Genomic DNA, 25162 nt, shown 5'->3' with positions numbered 1-25162 from the left:
CTCTACCGCTACGCTATTGCTTCTTGGCTTACTTTGCATATTTAGTTCTTATATGCTTTTCCACTGACTGCTAACTGTGGCTAAGCTACGGGCACGCCCGCGCAAACAAGCGCACTCACGGGCAAACATCTTCACAATTTAAAAAAAAATTATAACATGTTCATTTATATATTTTATGTTCATAGTCTGTGGGGGCATGTGTTGTATTGTGTTTATTCACATTTACATGGACTCTGTCGTGGGTGTTTACTTTGAGCACTTTTACTCTTCTGGGGGTGTGTCTGCTTGCAGGGCTCGGCCTACGGACACAGCCCCTACTGTCTTCCACGGACTGTGTTAGCCCTAGGTGTGATTCAGCATGCCCTCATGCATATGCATGACATGCTGACGTCAGACTGTTTAACTGCAGCCTCCGTGTAAGCCTTGTATCTCTTACACAGAGGCTTCGTGAATCCTGCCCAATGTCTAGTTTGGAATATTTCTAGGGGGCATCTGACTGATTTTGACCCTAAGGTCTTGAATAAAGGTTTGTAATTTATACCTGCGCATCAGGCTGATTTAGTGGACATTTTAATTGAGCTTAGATTGTCTGTCAGAAATTTGTCTTTGAACTCATGTTTAACACCATAGACTCTGTGATTGAAATTCAGCTGTTTAGAAAACCTAGTGATTGAAACTCACAGAGCCACACTGTGCTGGATGTATTTACATGGATATGTGAAGACGAGATTTATAAGTTATTGAATAATGACAGAAGGAAGAAAGGTTTTGAGAATCTTACTTTAGATGAGAGACAGGCATTATTAACTTTGCAATGCGATCAGGCCATAGTGATCAGACCAGCTGACAAAAGTGGCTTTGTGGTGATAATGGATAGAGCTTATTATTTTGAAACTATCAATGAAATGTTAAGAAATTTGACTACTTACAAAGTGGTTAATAAGGAGGCTATCAGCCTCATGAAAGATGAAATTGTTAAGTGAATGTGTACAGAGTAATATCTTCTTCCCAATCTTTATGGGATGCCTAAGATTCAGAAGGATCACATTATTCCTCCCTTTAGACCAATAGTAGCAGGGACTGGTTGGCTTACTGAGCCTATTTCTACTTATATAGAAAAGCAATTGAGACTGGTTTTACAGCAATATGCCCCAGTTTTCCATGACAGTAAACAATTTTTACAGGATTTACATTAAGTTTTTTAGGGAGGAAAAAGGGTTGAACATTAATAAGTTAGTTATGCTTGATATGACTTTTCTTTTCACGGTCATCCCCAATGTAGATGGAATAGAAATGGTGAAGGCTTTCCTTGTTAGAAATACTGAGTATACTCTGCAGTATGTAGAATTTATTTCTTATCTTTTAGAAATTGTGCTAGAATATAATGCATTTGCATTTGACAGAGTGTACTATTTTACGGATCTCTGGTGTAGCTATGGGCACTTTGTGTGCCCATAGCTATGCCAATCTGGTTATGCTGAGTAGGAAAGTGAAAATATTTTGGGATCGAGTATAAGGAATAATGTTTTTAACGTTGATTTGCAGATGACCTTTTTCTACTGCGGGTAGGTGACATTGAACAACTTTTGGGATTTTTACATTATTTAATTCATAGTAGCAAGTTCTTGAAGTTCACTATGAACCACTCGGCCACACAGACTGGATTTTTTGATGTGCAAATAGTTAGGGGTGTTGACAGAGGTTTTTATACCAGGATGTATAGGAAAGAATATTATCGACCCTCGTATGTTCATCATACTAGCATGCAACCGGAGCATGTTTTCCATTATGTGGTTAAAGGACAAGCTGTAAGAACATCTAGACTTTCTTTTAAAACAGGAGATTTTGAACAAGGCCTGAAACAGGTTAGAACAGATTTTATTGGTAAGGAGCTATAACAATTTTAAAGTAGACAGGGCCTGTGAGTCAGCCAGGGAGTCTGGAGCGACTTATGGCAAACGTTATTTTTCTTCTTCTTTTGTGATTAGGGATAAAGCACGTATATGTAACAATGACTTAATATGTTGCCTTAATTATAGTGCTGACAACAAGGAATTAAGGGATATTATTGTTAAGAACTGGCACATCCTGCATACGGATGATGAGATCGCCAGGCTATTAGGGTCCAAACTTAGATTTGGATACAAAAATAAAAAGTCTCTTAAATAAAGGTTATGTTATCCCAAAGGGAAGGAAATGTTGTATGCTGACAGTACATTCGGCACAAGGAAATGTCAGGGGTGTACCTTTTGTGACTTCATAGATGAATCTTTAGTGTTTATACATCTGGACTATACATTATTTGAAGGCTGAGGCTGACTGCAAAGCAAAAGACTTGGTCTACATAGCTCATTGTACATCATGTAGATCATTCTATGTGGGTAAGAACCAACAGATGTCTATATGAACGTATTCAGGATCATTATTATTGTGCTCGCAGAGGCTTTAATTACAGTGCACTTGCTAATCATATGAATGACAGAGGTGAGGGACATATTTTTAAATGTTTAGTTTTAGAACTAGTTCAGGAAGGTTTGAGGTTGGGGGACTTGGTCAATGAAACCAAGTGCATAGAATTGTGCTGGATTCTGAAGCTGAGATCAGACAGAGGGGTAGGGTTAAATAATTCTGTGTCCATAAAACCAATATTAAAAGCGAGGAAGTTGAGAATATGATATTTGTACATTGGGGTCTATATTATGTCTGCAAAAAATGAATTTGTTGAACTGCATTTACATTGAAAATGCAGTTCAGCGAATTGATAATAGTGAAATCGTGGTACAGTGAGGATCAGAAAATTTGCCCTTTCCTCACTGTAGTGCGATCTTGGAGTTGGTATATATAATTACTAGGGTGTGTGTGTGTGGGGGGGGGTACAGCCCCCCACAAGAGTGAATTCGCTGAACTGCATTTTCGACGTAGTTTAGCAAATTTATTTTTCGTGGTCATAATATAGACCCTGCACATTGTTATATATGCATTTTATGTTTCTATATGTTTTTGTCATTGCTTTACATTTAGAAATATATTATGTTTCCTGAAATGTATTGCGCTGATTGAGAGTTTTTTTTTTATATGAATGGAGTGTTTTAAGTTGTCAGGTTATAGTTAGTAATGTAGCAACATGAAATACACATTGTTGCTATTGGCTGATTTTTAGAGCTTTACTGGGTAATAGATAGTATTTAATAAAGTGTAACTTTGCTATTAATATGGTCTGTAGAAGCAAGGTTAATTGCAAAAGCGCTCACCATTTACTTGTATTTATTAAAGAGTTCATTTGTTTTCTATCAGGAAGTGATCATTTTTATTTCTTTATCATTGAAACATGTATGGGATCATACTCAAATCGTGTTTCTGTGTGGTTCTGTTTTCCCTCTTTAATTTTCTGGAATTTACTATAAATTGTGTAGTGCAAGAGGTTAATTTCTGGGGTCTATATTAGATAACCCGAATGATAAAAGAACGAATGCTCTTTTATCGACACATAAAACACGAACTCACTAAACACTGAAGTTACGGAACAGCGATTAATCGCTGAGCTGTTCTCAGGACTTTGCCATTTCCTCCACTGTGGTGCGATCTCGGAGTTGATATATGTGAGGGGGGTGTGAGGGCACAGCCCACCACTTTTTTTTTTTTTTTTTTTTTTGGAACAGAGATTTTTTTTCCCTGGGAAAAAAAAATCGCTATTCTGTAACTTCGGTGTTTAGTGAGTTTGCGTTCTATGCGTCGATAAAAGAGCGTTTGCTCTTTTCTCATTTCAGTTATCTAATATAGACCCTAATTTCTGGATGTGATAGTTTTGAAAGGGAATAATTTAAACAGCCTATTACACAAGATTTATAAAAAAAAAAAAAAAAAAAAAAAAAAAAAGGACGTTATCAATAACAATTTTCTACAATATGCAGCCTGTGTATTTAAAAATATGCTCAAAGGACAAACTACAACTGTAAGCAGATTGCTACAAATCAACATTTTTGACAGTGAATTTAAAATATTACATTAAACATTTAAAGCAGATAATATTCACAGTTGAAAATGTAAACGCACATAGAAATGATAAATATAGGTTGGAATTAGCTAAAGATACAGAAGTGAATTAAGTGAAAAGAAGGAAAATGTTTTAGATAAGAGATGTACAACCATTTGCCATGGATATTGCATCTGTTAAACAAGTTGTTAATAATGAAAAGAGAATTTTAACCAGTAATGATGGTATAGCACAAAATTGGAGATAAACCAAACTTTGTTAATAAGAGGTGTTTCAATTTTAAGGATAAGAGATATATTAATTTTAAAGAGTATACTATGTATCAAAAGAAGGAGAATATTTCCTTGTGAGCTTCGTCAATAGTGTTACCACATTAGGAAAAATGCTCACCAGGTCATTTTATTTGTATGTCAATTTTTTATGTTTCTTAATGTTTATTTTCCTTTCTAGATTAGTTCATAGGTTCATAGGCAAATACTAGACTTGCTACCCATGTGGACCATTTTTTAAGCCTAATCAATTTCTCTTTTGGTACTTGAATTAACCTATCCCATTTGGAGTTACATTGGCCTTACCTATCCGATGGTTGATAATTATATATTACCCTTAGTGAGAATAATCGAGATGCTACCATAGATAATTGAGGGAACTCATGCATGCAATAGAACATTTAAAAGCTTCCCCATCCATTAGTAGTACACAGAATTTATAAATATTATTATGTGATTTGAAGCAATAATACAAGAAAAATGCATTTTAGGTACGCTGTGCTTTGTTCTTATTGCAAGAATTGATAAGACTGTACTGAACAGTAATTACCTGGTAACACTACAATGAGACTGAGAATGGAAGTCTTTATCTGTTAACTACTCAAACTCGTGCTGAACAGGTGCCAGTCTCTCATTTATGGGCCAAGTCTTGTGTACTTCTCAGAATGAATTCTCCAAGTAGTGCAATTCATTTAATGAGACTTTATTAGATGTTCACAGTATTGAAATACTGTCTTCATTAATAGTGCTGATAATAACAGTGCTGCTAAATATACTTAAAGTTTCTGCACATATCTTCTGATTTTCCTGAATAATGTAAATAGAAACAGTCTTTATTTGACCTGACTTCCATACTCAAGCTTGAGTGTCTGCAATGTCAGGCCGAACGAGATAATTAACCTTAACTGACCTCTCTAACTGTATCTGAAGTATAACGAAACACAAATAAGCACAGGAGCAAGCCAAGGCTAATAAAAATGATCTACATATGCAAAGTGACACAATCCAATTCACGAAATCCACAGGAACAGCAATTGTTAAAAGTCCAAATCGATTTATTAAAATACAGAACTGGTAAGCGCTTTCACCCAACAGGGCTTCTTCAGACCAAAAACATCTCTACTTGGGTCATTTTTATTAGCCTTGGCTTGCTCCTGTGCTTATTTGTGTTTCGTTTTACTTGTTGGTCTTGGTGGAGGAGCATTTACTCCCTGGTAGTTGCCATTTTACCTTTTTTGTATCTGAAGTATATTTTAATAATACCAAAACCCTGTGATGCTTGACACACTCTCTTAGCCTTGGATTCCTTGTTTCCAGGCTTGGTTAAGGAACAGTCTGTAGCTGAATAGATTGTATCTTTCCCTTGGGAAAAGAACATTCTGTCTGCACACTTTATGCTTTTCTTTCCTTTCTAATAAATTGTTGACCAATAAGGTTATCTCCTCTTTCTGCTTAACTGTCTTTTATGCATAAATGAAACACAATTTCTATTTTACTTTTTATCTTGTCTAGTGACTAATAACTACTTTACAATGGAAGTCCTTTATCTAACAGTTGCCCCTGAGGTCCCTAACGAAAGTCTACAGGGACCTACTTCTGTAGTCACCTTACATGTGTATTGCTAACTACTGTATACAGCTTTATGCTACCTGACTCATAATTTAAAAATAAAAAAATATATATATGGTAAACCTGCAATTTTAATTTGGACCACTAGGTGTTACTTGAGCATTTATGGCCTGTTTGGATTGAAGAGTTTTAACTTTATGATTTAATTATAACTAGGCGATCATTGCTTTAACTTGTGAATAAACTTGCATTTTAATTTTTACCTCTAGGTGTCACTTGAGCATTTATGGCCTGCTTGGATTGAAATCTCTTAACTTTATGATTTGATTTTTATATTACCTAGATTTAAAGTCTTTAGAGTCTTTAAGTCTAAGTTCTTATGTATGAGTGATATATTTAAAATCTGTACATTATTCTGAAAATGAGTGTCTTTTAATTCTGTGGCTTTTAAAGCTGATTTTCCTGTTTTTGGGAATCTTTATTTAAGTTAGACAGAGTACAAACTGTTAACCTTGCCTATTTGTCTTTTATATTGTAATGGTACAGGTACACTGTTTATTGCCTATGTTTTTTACCTTATAAACTGGTGCCTTAGTGTACTATGATGACTCTCTTATAGCAAATCAAACCTTTTCCTGTTGTTTATAGATTCACATTTTTAAACATTGTACTATTTCTTTTTATTGTATAGCCTACCAAGCACAATGGCTATTTTCTGAAGACTAACTGAAATCTGCACTAAAAAAAATAATTTTATAAGTGGTCTTGAAGCATAATTAGCATATTCTGTGTTAACTTGTGACTATAAATTATTATTTAGATTTGCTGTATAATTCTACTTACCTTTTTTAATGTTTATGATTTTTTATGAGCTATAATAGTTTACTAAAACCTATGCTTTCTGTATTTCAAGTCTATTCCTGGGATTCAGGAACGACCGTTTTCCATGCAGGAACAGTGTAGGAGCTCCTGCATGAAAAATGTGTGCTGAGCGATCCAGGAAAGTGCAGTTTTCACATGCCCGAGTTGCCTTACACTGTTCCTGCATGGAAAGCAGTGCGCGATGCAAATCACCTCATTTTCTGGTAAAAACCATGCAAATGAGGTGATTTTGCGATCCACAAAGCTAGCCAGACTCCATGCAGGAAGAGTGTTAGAGCAGAAATGTATTTTATTTATTTATTTTATTATTTATTTATTTACATTTGTTGACCGGGCTAGTCTAGCTGGATACATGTCCTTTTTCAGTAGAGGCCCGGGGAGAAAAGCTCCCACAATAAAGAGAAAAATCACAATACAATTAGATAGAAGAAACTACATTAGTATAATAATAACAAGAAAACAATTACATTTACATGCTGATAATTTGACAATCGTTTGTTGAGTAGCTCAACTTGACATGGATACATGGAGAGGCAGTGAAATACAAGATTAAAAAACATGAGAGGTTTTCTTTGATTGTCACTGTTGTACTGTTTTTTTTTTTTTTTTGAAAACTGCAATAAAGAGAATTATATATAAAAAAAAAAATGACGAAAGTGAAAAAAAAAAAAATAAATAAAACATGAGAGGAAGACGAGACTGAGGTGTTGTGAGACCTATAGGAATTATTCAACTAGTAACTGAATGTACTAGGAAGTATTCAACTAGTAACTGAATACATTTCCGCATCTCAGCAAATGGAGGCAGGACTGCTTGTGGAAAGCATGTATTGCAGTCAAACACACATGCCAATGGTCAAATGTAAGGCCATTTGTATTAATAAATGTTTATATTTTTTTAAACTTAAACTTTTTTTTTTTTTGGCCGATCACGGCCATTTAAGCTCAGGGCAGTGGCTCACAAATGGGATCGTGCCAAAAAAAAAAAAAAAAAAAAAAAGAGAGAAAAGTCAATTTTAAGATAATTCTGCATGTTGCCATTATAGTCAATGGCATGTAGAATGTAAACAATACCAGGGAGCACTGGTTGTCAAGGGGAAATAGTCTGTCTAAGTGCAGTAACTAAGGATGTACACACTGGGGTATGCAAATGAGGGGAGTTATACTGAATCACAGATTTCCTCAAAGTGTCAGCTTGCTCCTAACCATGTAGGTACAGAAATACAACAGTGCAAGTATAAGAGCTGAATGACTTCATAAGGGAGGGTGTCATGCTTGCTGTAAGCTCATTGGAGCTCTGTGGCCCTTGTTTGCCCTTAGCTAAGCACAGCTAAGGAAGGGGTGTGTCTGAGACTGTAATGTCTTATTTCATGAAATGCAGAGTGTGTTCACATCCAGGAAGGGCCATTTCTGCTTAAAAGAGCTTACATTAACTAAAAGTGTGTGCATGGCGAGCAGCGGGCCAAAAGAAAATAACAGAGTAAATAGCAGAACTGTATACATTTGAGCACTGGGTATGCGTGGTGCACCTCGGGGCTTAAATAGGGAGGAACTGGGAAGGGGAAACAGCAGTAGGAAGGCAATTAAGGAGAACTAGCATAGCTGACAGGTGGAATGTATTAGAATCAGCCAATTACACATACAGCAGCCCAGCACACTAATATAAAGTATGCAAACACTCTATACAGACTGTTTTTCCCACAAACTCTACACCACTGGTGTACACAGATGGGGGATTTTTAACTGGCAAAAATAACTAAATATGTTAGAGGTTGCTGCTGCTTTACTCCATCGATATGTGCTAGAGACTGAGGGTGGTGAGTAGGAGAATGCTGACAATTGACCCACAGTGAGGAGGAGGAGAAGAGTGTACAAACCCAGGGTAACCTACCAGGGCCTACATGAACAGGAGATAGTAGAGCACTATACGGTGGACAGGGACATTCTACAGTAAATCATTGAGCTGTGCTGGCCATACCTTACACACAGAACCAATAGAGGGGAACCCATCCCAGTGGATACCAAGGTATGTCTAGGCTTAAGAATACTAGCCACAGGTACCTTCCAAAGACCAACTGGGGATATTATGGGGGTCTCACAGGCATTAGCATCCAGGGTACTCCACCTGTTCCTGGATGCCATGACACAACATGCCAATGAGCACATATATTTCCTTATTGTCCGTGAGGTGCTGACCACACGTATGTGTCTCTTCTACCATATAGCAGAATACCCTGAAGTAGTTGGTGCTATAGGCTGCATGCACATCCACATCAATGCACCACCCAGTGAGCTGGGCAAGGTCTGCATACAGGTCGCCATAATCAACTCTCCAGCTGACACAAACATCCTTCAAAAAGGTCTCACAGAGACAGATAACTGGTGCCAGCACCATGGTTTAAAGCTAAATGCCAAAAAATGTATAGTCATACCCATTGGCAAAAACAATGTGCCCACAAATTACCACATAGGCGGAAACCCATTAAGTACAGAGAAAGTTATTAGGGACCTGGGGACCCAAGTTGATAGCAATCTCTCCTTTGAAAACCACATTGCCAAAGTGGTTAGAAAGACCTTCTACATAGCCCACCTCATCACGAAGGGTTTCACATCTAGATCAAGAGAGGTAATCGTGCCCCTTTATTCATCCCTCATCAGGCCCATCATAGAATACAATGCCCCTTTTGGGATGTACCTTACCCGACACCTGCAGCAATTAGAAAGACCCCAAAAGTATCTCACCAAGAGGATCAAGGGTCTCAAACAGATGCCATATGCTGCTCGGTTAAAAAAACTCCAGCTCAATTCAGTTGCATACCGCCTACTTCTAGGCGATCTATGCCTGACATACAAAGCTATGTCAAATCCAGAATTAATGGACATGCTCCACCTCAGTAAATCTAAATCCCTTAGAGCCACACGCTCGAGGGACTTGAACCTCAGCACAGAAATAAATAGAACTTGCTGGAGGGACAGGTTCATAACCCAGAGGCTCCCTTCGCTCTGGAATAGAATTCTAGTTCATGTGAGGCAGAGCACCTCACTGAATCTCTTCAAGAAGAACCACGATAGGTGGATGGGGGATCGTAGGTTTGTCCCAGGGATTACTCCTGTGTCACTATTAGACAGAGGCACAGTAAACTAAACCTTAAAAAGGGCACAGTATACTCAAACCAAGGGGTGGCGTAAGCCATACAGAATCGGGCTAGGCTTATAATTGCCCCAGGGCAGATAGCCTAGTATGAACCTATGAACCTATAAACTGCAAGGGCTTCCACTCCATCAACTGCCAGGTCATGTGCGATGCCCAGGGCATTATCATGAATGTGTGTGCTGGCAGCCCTGGAAGCTATCACGACTCCCACATCTGGCATTGCTCACAGCTGTATCATGTGTTTGTCATGGGGGGACATCCCATATGGTCATCTAGCAAGGGATGTTGGCTATGCACTGGAGCTGTGGCTGATTACACCCATCAGAAATGCACACACCCGAACAAGAACACCATAATGAGGCACACGCACAAACCAGGATCATTGTAGAGCGTGTGTTTGGGATGCTCAAGTCACAATTTCACTGCCTTGACATATCCAGTGGAGTCTTGTAGTACTCTCCAGCTATGTGTACACAAATGTTCATAGTATGTGCCATGCTATACAATATGTTCCTGTGGAAACAGCTGCAGCAGCAACAGCACGGGGCAGGGCTACACAGCCCCCACCATTGCCAAGGCCAGCACAGGCACAGAGAGACTTGGAGGAGGAACATCCTGAGCTTGTCCCTGTAGGCAGAATGAGGCATGCACAGTATGCCCAGGGCTTGGCAAAGAGGCAATGCATAGCACACACATTGACACTGTAGGGACCCAAGGACTGATACCTCTTTCCGACTCATACAGACAGTAAAAGGGATGCCAAACATGACACTACCTGAGACTTGCCATGTACAGGAAGTGTACTATGTGCATCCAGCATAGCCAGCCCTCCATCACTGTCCTCAATACTGGCCCAGCAACAAGGTAAGTCACCCTTCCTATCAATTACTGAATGGAGTAGTATGTTCTCATACTTGTATGTATGATATGGATGCAAGCATGCAAGGGAATTGGGTGGCTGAATGGGATAGCAGCAGACAGCTATATGGGACAACAGGAAATTCATAATAAATACTGGTGTCAACATGCTAGGCAGCACTATACAAGGTGACAACCCCCACTGCAGTACATGGGATGGCCCGAAGAACTGTGGGTTGGCAATAGGTCACACACATGGATGTCAATGAGGGTCACATATCCACCATCATCCTCACCCAGCAGAACAGATGTAGATGACCATGAAGGATGGCCAGGCTAAGGCCCCCAAATTATGGCAATGGTGAACAGCCCCCCACCAGACCTACACAGACATACTACAACAGGTCTGCCAGTTGCATTCCAGTTCTGAAGGGTAAGAAGTCTGAAACTGAAATATATGCTATTAAGATCTAACATGTGTACTCGCCTTCTGTCTGCATGATAGGTCACAACACAATATGAAATGGAAGCCAACAGAGTAACTGAAATACCAGTACAGTCATTTCAAATGTTAAAGTCTGCAGGTGTGCACCCCCCTCCCCGCACACAATCCCATGTAGAAATGCAGTGACAGATGGCCTGCAGCACTCTCAAATGGCCTATAGTCCTTTGGCAAAGGCCCATGCCTCACCCATAGTGCCAATGTATGGAATGTCAGGGGGTCCCAACTAACAACCTAACAGTAAACAGAAAACAAATGCAAGGCCATGTTGACAAATGCCAGTAGCATGCCTCCCCATGTCCTACTGCAAGGCTGTGGATCAGGCCATAAATACTCCTGGGATAAAGGCCCAACTATAGGGATACCTCTGAGATATTGCTTACATAATGTTAGGTGGAGGAGAGAATAACAGAGGGAGGGTGTAGAAGCATGGATGTCATGGAGTGTGTGAAGTCTGAAACTCTAATGTCCGCCCATACTACGTCTGACTGCAAATCCATGAATGAATAGCCACAAAACCGCTTGTAAACCACAATGTGAAGATAAACTGACCAGATATATGAGTCCTCGCTCTGGATAACCTGGGTGTATCTGTACAGCTGAGAGGTATGGCTCCATTCCTTGAAGCTGAGAAAAGCACAAGGAGGGTAACCCCAGCCAGCACACTAACAAGGTGCTGCACTATTTACACAGAACCACCAGTCTATTGTCTGTAGCTACCCCTCCACAATGGCAGGTGTGTGCCAAAATGTGTAGTCTATATGCCTCAGAATTTTGGTCTCAGCAGCATTCATCTAGTATTTCCTGGTAAATAAATGTGAGCAAAGAATGATAACTGTCAGTAGTCGATGACATGACACATCACAGTGTAAACCAGTGCATATGTCAGAATATCTATGCTACAACCAAATATGTCACACAAGCAGCACAGACAGCAATAGTTACAGAATCCCCTGTGTCTCCATATTGAAAACCTATCCACAGATATCCTGCAGAAACTATTTGCTAGGTGTAGCTGTAGCACACAAAACCCTGAACTGGAGTCCAACCCTCCCTGGAATGGATGCACACACTCAATATAGAAGGTCATACTGGGCATGCTCCTACACTTAGAGAACTGAAGCCCATGTCCCACAACACAATGGACTACAGTTATCAGTTATTTGCAGCTGTCTGTGCACACACACCAAATTGTACACAATTGACACACACACATTGGATAGGAATACACACACATATCTAATGCAAACACATAATATGTCAAACATACACACAGAGAGACATGGGGAAGAGAAAAACAGACAGCGACAGACAGAACACCATTATGAGGCCTGTCCCACCCACTACACATTCCATTGGCCTATATCACATAATGTGCTGATGTCATTCACTGTAGAAATATCTTTGGTTAGCCTTCAGCCCTATAGTGTCAGTGGTGTTTCTGATAACTGTGTAGCACTACAGTACAAATAGATATCCATGTAGCAGTTGTGACCTCAGTCTTGTCAAATGTAAAGTTGTGTGTGAGTGTGTGTGTGTGTTTCTAGATGAATGTGGTTGAGGCCATTCACACTCACTAAATCTTCTGTACCCCTCCTTTGGCACCGCTGCTGATGTCACTCACCTTCAAAGATACCTTTGGACAGCTTACCAGCATATAAGCTCTGTGGCACTTGCGGTAACTGTGTAATACTATAATGTAGCAAACTAGTTAGGTAGGAGTTCCAATCCTGATCCTAACAACTGTGTAAATGTGAATGTTTGTGTGCGAAAGTGTCTGTATCCTTGTAGAAACCTGATTTTGTGGTCATTCACACTTAAAACACTTCTCTTATCCCTCCTTTAGCACTGCTGCTGATGTGACTCACCTTCAAAGATACCTTTGGACAGCTCTCCAACATATAAGCTCTGTGGCACATGTGATAACTGCAGAATACTATAGTGTAGCAAACTAGTTAGGTAGGAGTTCCAGTCCTTATCCTGGCAACTGTGTAAATGTGAGGGTTTGTTTAAGAGAGTGTGTGTATCCTTGTAGAGACCTGATTTTGTGGGCATTTACACTTACAACACTTCCCTTACCCCTCTTTTACCACTGCTGCTGATGTCACTCACCTTCAAAGATACCTTGACACAGCTCTCCAACATGTAAGCTCCATGGCGCATGCGATAAATGTGTAATACTCTAGTGTCGCCAACTCGTTAGATAGGATATCCAATCCTGATCCTGGCAAATGTGTAAATGTGAGTGTTTGTGTGAGAGAGTGCATGTATCCTTGTAGAGACCCGATTTTGTGTTCATTCACACTTACAACACTTCCCTTACCCCTCCTTTAACACTGCTGCTGATGTCACTCACCTTCAGAGATACATTGGCACAACCCTCTAACATGTAAGCTCCATGGTGTGAGCGATAAATGCGGAACAATGTAATGGCAATAACTACATAGGTATGGGTATGAATCCCATCCCTGGCAAATGTAACACAAAGATTTTGGCCCCATTTACACCCAGTACACATCTCAGTGCCTAAATGTAGCAGTCCTGTAGATATCATCCACCTTAGAAGTACCTGTTGCCAACCTTAAACCATGTAAGGTCAGTGGTGCTTGTGGTAAATGTGTAACATAATGGTCCAAAAGGATTGTTACATAAAGGTTTGAACCTCACCCCTGACAAACGTAAATGTGTGTGTAGGGTAAAATACTTTTTGGAATCTCACCCACTACATCACCCAATGCCAGAATTTACAAGGGCTGGTGATGTTCCTCACCTTAGAAGTACCTTGGAACAACCTCCATCAAATAAGCTCCGTGGCACGTGAGATAAATGCGCTACACTGTAATAGCAATACATAGCTATGTAGGGGTTTGAATCTCAGTACAGGCAAGGGTGTGTATCATCAGTATCCTGTGTGGGAGTTGGGTGTGATTGTGTAATAACAGGATCCATTGTGGGGTGGGTTTTGCTAAATTATTATGTTGAGGACCTAGTATATGTAACAATGTCCACATTACAAGGCCAACAGATGTCAAACACTGGAGAGGCTGATGTAGACAATCCACAGTCCTAAATGTGACAGTATGGATTAGTGAACAATGTAGGCAACTCTTCTAATACACAGAGGCCACTCTCTACCCATGTATCATACACAAACACACTTGGCTAGGCAACAACCACTATATTGGTAGTTCCCTGCATATTGCCTCACAGATAGTACCCATGGTGTGATAGCAGTGGACTACATGCCTGTTGACCACAACAGTACCATTGACATCAGAAAGTACTTTGATGTGTTACATCTCCTGACTGAGTGTGTGTTATCCAGCAAGTAAAAGGACGTGGCACCTTGTTCCATCCCTCAATAGCCCAATAAATGTGCACAGTGGCCCTTTTGCCATGTTCCTCACTGGACGCCTGCAACAACTGTAGAGTCTGCAAACGTACCCCACAAAGGGAATACCATATCCTATACACATGCCCTATATGGACAGACGTCACTAACTCCACTGAATACCCATGCCATACTGTCAATGTAGGTGCAATCATGACTTCAGTTACATAGCCAGGTCTCACCAAATGAGGTCAGGAATGCTACATCAGAAGATACCAATCTGTCCACACAACATGCCCCAGAGACCTCAAGCACAATTCCACACGTCAAAGAACATGCATGTGGGACATGTGCACAACCCAGACACTGTCCATGTTATGGAATATAGATCACATACATGGGAAGCAGTGCACATCACTGGCCACCCACAACAGAAACCTGGATGAGTGGATGGGGAATACAATACCCACCCCTGGGGGCCACTCCAGTGACTATACCCCTGAGCCACACTAGGGACTATTGTCATGTAGCTTGATGCCAAGGTATTCCATTGGGCTAGCCTTGTAGAGCCTTCAGGCCCATTCACCTACTACACACCTATAAAGCAATGAACCTATAGATGTCAGTACTGGCAAGTGTGTGTGTGTGTGTGTGTGTGTGTGTGTGTTTGTGAATAGTAATCCCAGTGTGTTTGGTTGATGAATATCCTCTGTGGCTGTGGTTATTAGCAATCGGAGGTGTCCAAACCAGAACATGTACCATTCTCCATTCTACAACAGATGTTGTACATCACCATGTACCTATGTATAACCCTCAGCCCTATAATCTGAGGCATATGGAATCACTGTGTTACAGACCGGGAATTTCTGTGCACATACTGTACCCTGCCTATGACATGGTGGATGTGTCACCACACTGCCATACCCTGTGGCCTTGCTGTAGGGCCACATCCTGGTAACACACAGATGCCTAGAATGGACATGGGATACAGCATGTGAGAACACATTCACTCAGCACTTCACTTGTGGGGGGAGAGAGGGGTAAAGCTGGCACTGAATGTGTTGCCAAGACTGTGGCCAATATCTGTTGTCTCAGGATACATATTAGCTTTGTGCAGTAACTCGCAGCACTTGTGTTTAATGCTGTGGAGCTTGTTGATGCAACTATCATGGCTGTTGTGACTGTCGTCAGTGTCTGCTGCATCTCTGCTGCCATAGATGCCTGTCAGGGACTCCGTGAGGGATCCAAAGTTGTGTTTGAGGCTAATAAGGGAGTTCAACAGTCATGGGACACCAACTTTCCCTGCAACAGTGTCCTCCTTCTGCTGTACACTTCGGTAATGGCAGGGGACCATCACATTGTCTCCCAGTGTTTGGAGGACAGTGTCTGGGTTCAGTTGGCTCTGGCTAGTACCATGCATTCATGTACCTGTTTGTACAATGCCTATGTGTATGATTCCACAGTCATGCAGCTACATCTCATTGCCATGGGTGCAGTGAAGACATCCACCCCTGTTTTCATGGCTGCAAAGTCAGCTTTGGAGAGTTTTTGCAGATGGTTATCTTTGTGGGGGTGTGTGGCTGACATGTTGAGTTCCATGTTGATTAAAGCCTGTGTGAATCTCACCATGCAGGGATTGACATCTGGGGATGAGCAATGGTCCCATATTTAAGTGGTCAACACAGGTTATGGTTGCTGCATCCTCTACCATGGGTAAGTATGAGCTGGTCTAGGGCAATGGAAATGTTGAATCCCAGAAGTGTTGGGCCACTGTACTGGCGATTGGCTACATTCCTCAGGTGATGGAGGGGGTAGTTGAAGACTCATACTATGTCAGTGTTGCATTGGACCATCAGAGATGGCAGGGTGTTGAGGAATGTGCATTGAGAATCTAGGGACATAGATGTGGACCCATAGCAGGCTATGGTCTGGATAGCACCATTATCCCAAGGCGATTGTACCAGAAGTATATCCAATGCATTATGATGGGATGCTAATCTGGAGGTTTTCCTATCCATAATAAATATGGAGACACTACCACCTGTGGAGGTGTGGCGTGGTTCCTGTTTGGGGGCAGACAGCTGTGGAATGTGTCATAGCCTGATACTGCAAGTCTGCTGTCTGCTGCTGTGAACCATCCCTCCATCACAGCAGATGTGTCCTCCACTCCGACTGCTATAAGTGACCCATCCTGACAGTTAGATGTCCACTGTTGAGCAGCATGACCCTCAGATTGCATACATATATAGCTGTTATGGTGGTAATAATATTAGGAACACTGCCTAATAAGGCACCACAGGGGTGGCAAGACACTTAGCCAGCACCTGGCAACCAAGTTGTGACAGATGTAGGACATCCATGGCAAGTCATTGAGTTCTGTCAATTGTGTCATCCCAAGCAGAGAGGTTCTGGATCCCCTGAGAATGACACATAACACATAAGGCAATATTGCAGTCAATCATCTGTTGATAGTATTGCAGCATCATTCTGGGTGACAGCGGTACACTGCCTCAGGCTACTGTCACACTTGCCTGGACCACATAATCAGAGAGTTCAACTATGTCTCCTGTCATGTAGTCCAGTGAGGTGTGTCCCAAGTCATTCCCACCCACATGGATACAGAGTGATGCACATAGTTGTTGTGGAGTGACATGACTTGCTGTATCATGTGTTAGATGCTGGCATGTGATAGCTATTTGGCTGTTACCTGCTCCATATTCAACTTATTGAGTGTGACGTGTGTGCCTTAGTATTGAGTTACCCATGATCCTCCTCCTACCATTCACTGGGAAAACTACTCGAGTACAAATTCCCAGGCCCAGCGCTTCCTGGAATTCATCAACTCAAATGCCTTGGATCAGCTGGTAAACTCCCCTACCAGAGGTGAAAACATATTGGACCTGGTCATCACCAACATGGGCGACAGGTGTTCCACACTGGAGTTCAACCTGGCACTAGTTAGATCAGACCATAAACTAATCACTCTGGATGTCCACACCTCACCACCACCCCAACTAAGGAAACCACAGTAAAAATCTTTTCTAAAGCAAACTTCACCTTACTTAAGACAGAGGTGGTAAGTTTCACAGCCCCCACGCTAAAGCATAACGCTGCCCAAGATGCAGAAACCTTTACAAATGCACTCTATGAGCACCTACAAGGATGCATGGATCATGCCATCCCTAGAAAAAACAAGACTCAGTCCTCTAAGAGAAGGAAACCAGTTTGGTGGACCCCTGCAATAAACAGACTATACAATAGAAGGAGGAAACCAGTTCAGAAAAAAAGCAAACCCCAAGAAGGAAAGACATCCCTGATCAGTATCAGTAAGAAACTGAGGTCCCTCATGAAATCATCCAAGGTTAACTTCAAAAGAAAAATAGCCAAGGATTCAAAAGATAACCCCAAAGCCTTCTTTAGCTATGTTAAGAATCTAAGTGGCAACTCACAGATATGCACTGAACTAGTGCAAAATAGCACAAAATATACTGAACCTACTGATATTGCCAACATCCTGGAAGATAGATTCAGTGCAAACGTCACCCCCCCCCCTCTCACCTCCAAAAGGGCCCACAACAATACTGGAAAAGTGTAGTGTCCCAAAAATCACAGACGCACAGGTGAAAACAGCCCTTTCAAAAGCCAAAAACACAGCATCAATGGGACCAGATGGTGTCCCAGGCTGCATCTTGCAAGAACTACAGAATGAACTAACCCCCCACCTAAACAAGCTGTTCAACCTCAGCCTCTCCACAGGCTACGTGTCCATAGAATGGTGCACAGCAACTGTTATTCCTCTCCACAGAGGAGGGGCCACAACTGCCCCTGGTAGCTATCACCCCATAATTCTGACTAGCCTGGTCTGCAAGGCTATGGAGCGCATCATCATGGAACTCATTAACAAAGACATTGGGAACCTCCAAACACTTGATCCGACCCAGTTTGGCTTTGTTAAGGGCAGATCATGCCTACTAAACCTGGTTAACTTCTTTGAGACAGTCATCAAGGCCATAGACGAGGGAAAGGTGGTTCACACAGCCTACCTTGACCTCACCAAGGCTTTCAACACCATTCCCCACTTGGGTATTACAGAAAAACTCACCAGCCTGAACATAAACCCCTATGTCAAGAGATGGGTTGCCAAATGGCTTACAGACAGAACTCACACGGCAAGAATAGCAGGCTCCAGGTCCGACTCTAAACCAGTCACAAGTGGTGTCCCACAAGGCTCCATCCTGGGACCCCTACTGTTCGGCATATACTTCTCAGAAGTACAGTCAAACACAGGAGGACTATGGCTAACCAAGTTCGCCGATGACTGCAAACTGGGAGCCATAATTGACTCTCCGGCTGACACGGACATCCTCCAAAAGGGCCTTACTGAGATGGGCACCTGTTGTCAATGTCCTGGCCTCAAGCTAAATGCCAAAAATGCATAGTCATCCCATTTGGGAAAAACAAAACACCCACGAATTACCACATAGGTGGCAGCCCCCTTAATACAGAAGAGGTAATAAGAGATCTGGGGACCCAGGTAGATAGTAATCTCTCCTTTGACAATCATATTGCCAATGTAGTTAGGAAATCCTTCTATGTGGCCCATATAATTACTAAAGGGTTTACATCTAGAAATAAAGAGGTTATAGTTCCCCTCTGCTCGTCACTCATTAGACCCATCATAGAGTACAATGCCCCATTTGGGATGTACCTCACAAGACACTTCCAACAGCTGGAAAGACCATAAAACTACCTCACCAAGAGGATTACTGGTCTCAAACATATGTCCTATGCAGCCTGACTGAAAAAACTCCGGCTGTACTCAGTGGCATATTGCTTACTCAGAGGTGATCTCTGCCTGACTTACAAAGCCATGTCCAACTCAGAATTGATGGACATGCTCCAGTTAAAGAAATCCATGTCACTGCGAGCCATGTGCTCTAGTGAGCTAAACCTCACCACAACAATAAATAGAACATGCTGGAAGGATAGATTCCTGTCACAGAGACTCCCCATGCTTTGGAAATAAATTCCAAATTACATCAGGCAGAGCCCCTCACTAACACTCTTCAAGAGAAACCTTGACGAGTGGATGGGTAACAGAAAACACACCCCTGGGATCACTTCATTGGCTCTGCTTGACAGAGGATCAGTTAATTAATCAATGGGGTGGTGAAAGCCGACACATTCTGGCTAGGCTTATAAATGCCCTCGGGCAGATAGCCTAGTACCTACCTATGAACCTATGAACCTATGATCACTGTATTGTGCAAGGTGGTTAGCCTTAGGAGTTTAGGATGGGGGCACACTGTGTATGTTAAATATGTGTCCCTTGGCATGTGCCATGAGACAGATGCCTGGTGTCAAAGCCATGGCCTCAAGCTCAATGCCAAAAAGTAAATTGTCATCCCTTTTGGTAAAAACTCTGTACCCATAAACTACCACATAGGCGGTAGTCTACTTAGCACTGAAAGTGTGATAAGAGACCTTGGGACACAGGTGGACAGTAGTCTCTCTTTTGATAATCACATTGCCACAGTCATCAGGAAATCATTCTACATGGCACACCTCATTAAAAAAGGTTTCTCATCCAGGAAAAAATAGGTCATTGTTCCCTTGTACTCATCACTCATTAGACCCATTATAGAGTACAACACCCCTTTTGGTATGTACCTCACAATACATCTACAACAACTAGAAAGGCCACAGAAATACCTCACAAAGAGGATTACTGGCCTCAAACAGATGCCCTACCCAGACCGTCTCACAAAACTCTAGCTTTACTCAGTCGCATATCGCCTACTCAAAGGCGATCTCTGCCTTACATACAAAGCTATGTCAAACCCAGAGCTGTTGGACATGATCCACTTAAAGAAATCCCAATCCTTCCGAGCCTGACACTGTAGGGACCTAAACCCTTTCACCACAATAAACAGAACATGCTGGAGGGATAGATTCCTGTCCCAGAGATTTCCCATACTCTGGAACAAACTACCTATCTATATCAAACAAAGCTCCTCATTAGCACTCTTCAAGAAAAATCTTGATGATTGGATGGGAGATAGGAAATTCAACCGAGGTATCACTTCTGTGGCTCTGCTCGACAGGGGCACAGGAAAATAATTTTCTTGGGTGGCAAAAGCCAGGGTACCTTTTAGGCTAGGCTTATATAGGCCCTAGGGCCAATAGCCTAGTACCTACCTATGAACCTATGAACCTATGAGTGGATGTCTGCCTTGCTGGTCTGTGCTGTTTGGGTAAATGTCCATTGAGTGCCTCTGAGAAGGTGGGTGTGTGGCTTTTTCACTATTTGTCATGGCTGTCAAAGTGGTTGTCATGGTGAGCTACATGTTCCACATGTGTGGTGCAAGTGTTGATCTTATCCTCTTGACCTGCTAGTCCAATCTTTGCTGGAGAGTGCATATGTTCACATTGGGTGATATATGGGTAACCCTCACAGGTCTGAGTGTTTGGAGTTTCGAGGGGAGAGTTGTCTGTGTACATGAGGCAGTTGCAACAGTGCCCCAGAATGGACAAGTGCACCAGGTTAAAGGGTGAAAACACAGATAACTGCCCTTCAAACATGCCAGGAGGGGTGGACATAACTAGTAAGTACTGGGGTTACATCTGTGATGAACGAGTAATTCTGACAGCTGCCAGGTGTGCCACACTTCTTGATACAATAACCTGGTGAAGTGCAAGCCGTTATGCTAGTTGAAGTGCAAGACAGAAAGAACTAGCATGATGTATGTGTGGAACAGAAGGCAGACTGTCTGCTACCTGTAATACTTTATCACAGCTGAGCAGTTAGCAACTTTGGCCATGTGAAAGTTCAGTAAGCTCTGTAGCGCATGCGTTGACTGTGTAACACTATAGTATGCATACCTAGATAGGCAGGAGTTCTAATCTCAGTACTGGTAAGTGTGTGTATGAATCATGTACTGTCTGGCTCATACCATTTTGAACTGTATACTACCCTTTACACTTCCCTTCACTACAATTTCGTAGACCTGTTGATGTCATCCACTTTAGATGTACCTTTGGAAGAGGTGGAAATGTATAAGCTCTGTGGCATGTCTGCTAATTGCGTAGCACTATAGTAGGAATGCCTAGATAGGCAAGAGTTTTAATCCTAATGCTGGCAACTGTGTGTGTGTGTGTGTGTGTGTGTGTGTGTGTGTGTGTGTGTGTGTGTGTGTGAGAGGATCCTATCATGTGTGGCTTATACCATTTTGATGTGTATACCATACACGGCTGGTGACCACCTCCCGCTGTCTTTACTTTATATTGTGTGGTAACAGCATCTGCCTGACATGTAGTAGGTTAAACCATTGTACAGTCTTCTGTACAAATGTATCTGGAATATCCATACGTTTGAAAACTATACATGGTTGGAAGTGGTCTGTGTGTCTTAACAATGCCTATGTATGTGATATTATAGCCAAATAGGCCACAGTGAGTGTACTGACACATATGGCAGCATGAGGTATCATACCTGACTGAAACATCATGCTAATATAATGTCTGCCGCCCTCACAGATGGCCAGCCTTGTAGGTACAATACAGGAGTCCAGATGCTTGGTTTTACAAGTGAACTGTCCCTGTTATGGGTCACATTAAAGGCTGGAAGAGTTGTGAACTGTCATATTGTGGTCCTAATTAGTATGTGACAGGAACACCTTGCATCTTAAGAGGGGTGTGTACATAATTTATATCCACTGTATACCAGTAATGTGTCATGCATGACCTTACCTTAGGCCGTTTGTCCAGCAAAAGTTGCTGGCCTCTGTCCAGACTTCTTGGCACTAACAAGTTGTGAGGTATGCTACAGGAATGTTGAGTTCATGTCAGATAGGCCCCAGTGGTGACCACTGTGATGCAATACAGTTAACCCCAGGACAAGTGAGCATGTACAACAAGCAATATAGCTATTACATAAAACAATATAGCTATTACTGATGGTAGTGTGCATGGTAAATTGCATGTGCTTCACATGCCTAGGGTACTGCCAGGCAACAACAGAACAATGTCATACTCACCAGCTTCAGGCTGTTGTCCCATATGCAGACCAGAGGGTCCTAGGTAGTTGCGAGAGGGTGTTATTGTCAGCAGACGCACATGTGGCCTTGGTACAGGATGGATGCAGCATGTCTACACATCTGCAGTACTAACCTGAATAATGTCCTGTCCTCACCATAGACGTGCACCTCTGTGCATTAGAAAACCCCATCCACAACAGCAATCTGTCCTGACACATGCATGTAGATACAATACAGATACATATATGTCTGATACATTACTGTACGAATCCCCACTGGGCCCTTACCTGCACGCTCCTCATCGTGTGTGTGTGTGTGTGTGTGTGTGTGAGTGTGTGTGTGTGTGTGTGTGTGTGTGTGTGTGTGTTTTCAACTCACCTCCACAATGCTTCCCTCAGCATCATGGCTTGTGCATTCAGCATGTGGCCCAAGTGTGGTGAGGAGCTCCTCGGAGGGTGTCAGTGGGGGATGGATGGCTGGGCCCCCACCTGTGTCTAGTCAGTCCCTTGCTACAGCAGCAACCCATTGATGGGCATGGCATTTGAAATTGGTGGCCCAATGCTGCACATGCACATAAGTTCTGCTGTGCAGTCTGGCATAATTTACCCTGTGGACCACACTGTTCCACAGGGCAGTCCTCTCCCGCACATCTTCTGCTCTCCATCCACATGACAGGGCATAATGTCCAATCACATATTGGGTGATGATGTCTGCTCCCCCAACAGAGAAAGCTGGTAGGCAAGCACTCTGCATGTTACCTGGAAGACATGAACAGGAAAAGGTCACAGGACCTCATACGGTTGTCAAAATGCACATCAACAGTGGATATTACTTGCAAAAAATCCAGACTACCCCGGAAACCTCCAAGCTATTATGGCTATAACAGCTTGCATTACATGCTTGTCCCAGAGCTATCTTATTCCCCCCAATTTGGACACTTGATTGTATAATCCTCTATCCTCCATTCATTTCTGTGTAGATTGTTGTCAGTGGTCATCTTCCATGTGAATGGTGTGTGTATGGTGGCAGGTCTGTGTTTGACTGTGGTGTGTGATGGAACTCTGAGCACATGCCTGAGTTCATGTAGGGTCAGACACTGATGTTAGTATGCCTCATGGAGATATGCTGTTGTTGTCCTCAGTAGGCAATATGTATATACTCACCATGGCTGTGGGGAGGAGTGTGGTTTACATATCTGCATGTACAACTGGGGTGGACAGGGTGGCGATGTTCTCACCTAACCTATGTGTTTCAGGTTGCCTATATCCATGGCATGTGTATATGAGGTGTTCTTTACCTCCAGTACAGGGTGAAATGTGTTGCTTCATCTGAGGCTTACAACATATGTGGAGACATGGTTGCAATTGTCCTTGGTGGTGTGGATATGTTTGATTCATAGTCATAGTTAGACTTACAGGATGTCACCTATGAAGTTACCTGCTTGCTCAGATATAGGTGGACTTGCTTCAAAGTTGTTGCCTGCACCTATGTGTCCCTGTACACCCAATGTAGCAACCTATTATGTGGTTTGTGTATTGCTGCTGTCCACCAAAGGGGATTACTCTACCTTGGTGGAGGCTGGATATACAGGTCAGGTACTGCTGTTTCCATATAGCTACAGTGGATATGAAGTCTACACACCCCTGATACACTGTCTGGTATTTGTGCAATTGGAACATGACACCACAATAACTCATTTCATAACAATTCCCACCTGTAGTGTGACCTATAGCCTGTACAATTCAATTGAAAACATAACAATCGGGTCTGTGAAAACACATGGAAATAATACAAAGTACAATAAGCCAGTTGAATGAGTGTGTGCACCCTTAAACTTGTGTATGCACCTCTTGAGATGGTTACAGCATTCATCTTTCTTGGTCAGGACTCTAACATTGTGACACATCTTCACTTGGCAATAGTTGCTCACCTTCCTAGAAACACCTTTGATTGTATTGCAATGGAATTGGACAGGTTAGGGGTCACATTCAAGATGAGAAACATTATGAAATGATCTTCTGTGGTCTGATTGTCATACAGCACACAAACCTGGCATTCCAACAGGGGTGTTTGCACTTGTGATATCTACTGTATATAGGTGTTGCATAGCTGGTAGTGGTAGGCATGGACAGAGGTGGATACTTCTCCTATTAATACCTGATAATCATGCCTACTCCAGTACCATATCAGTGTCAGGGCAATGCAACCACCAGTAGCTGTACACATATATGTCTGTTGTATGCACTGACACAGATATAACACACATGTGCAACATGTACAACCTATTTACCTGGCTGCTTGAAACCCATGTGATTAGTTCTGTGCCTTACAGCTGAACATATGCATACATACATGTGCTCAGGGGATACCTGGTATGCATTTCTATTGAATGTAAGTATGGCACACTGTATTCACAGCCTTGCTGCACAATCATACTTTTCAACCTGTTACAACAGTATGTCTGGACAATGGCACACATAAATGGGTGTCAAATGGGACATCAATATTGATACTGTATTAATATAACTGCACCATGCATTAGTATGTTAATTGCACAGTAGGGTTTGA

The sequence above is a fragment of the Protopterus annectens genome, chromosome 2.part1 (assembly GCF_019279795.1).
Source record: "Protopterus annectens isolate FY-2018-M chromosome 2.part1, PAN1.0, whole genome shotgun sequence".
Classification (NCBI taxonomy): domain Eukaryota; kingdom Metazoa; phylum Chordata; order Ceratodontiformes; family Protopteridae; genus Protopterus; species Protopterus annectens.
The sequence above is the reverse complement of the archived record's forward strand: the minus strand, read 5'-3'. Positions refer to the sequence as shown.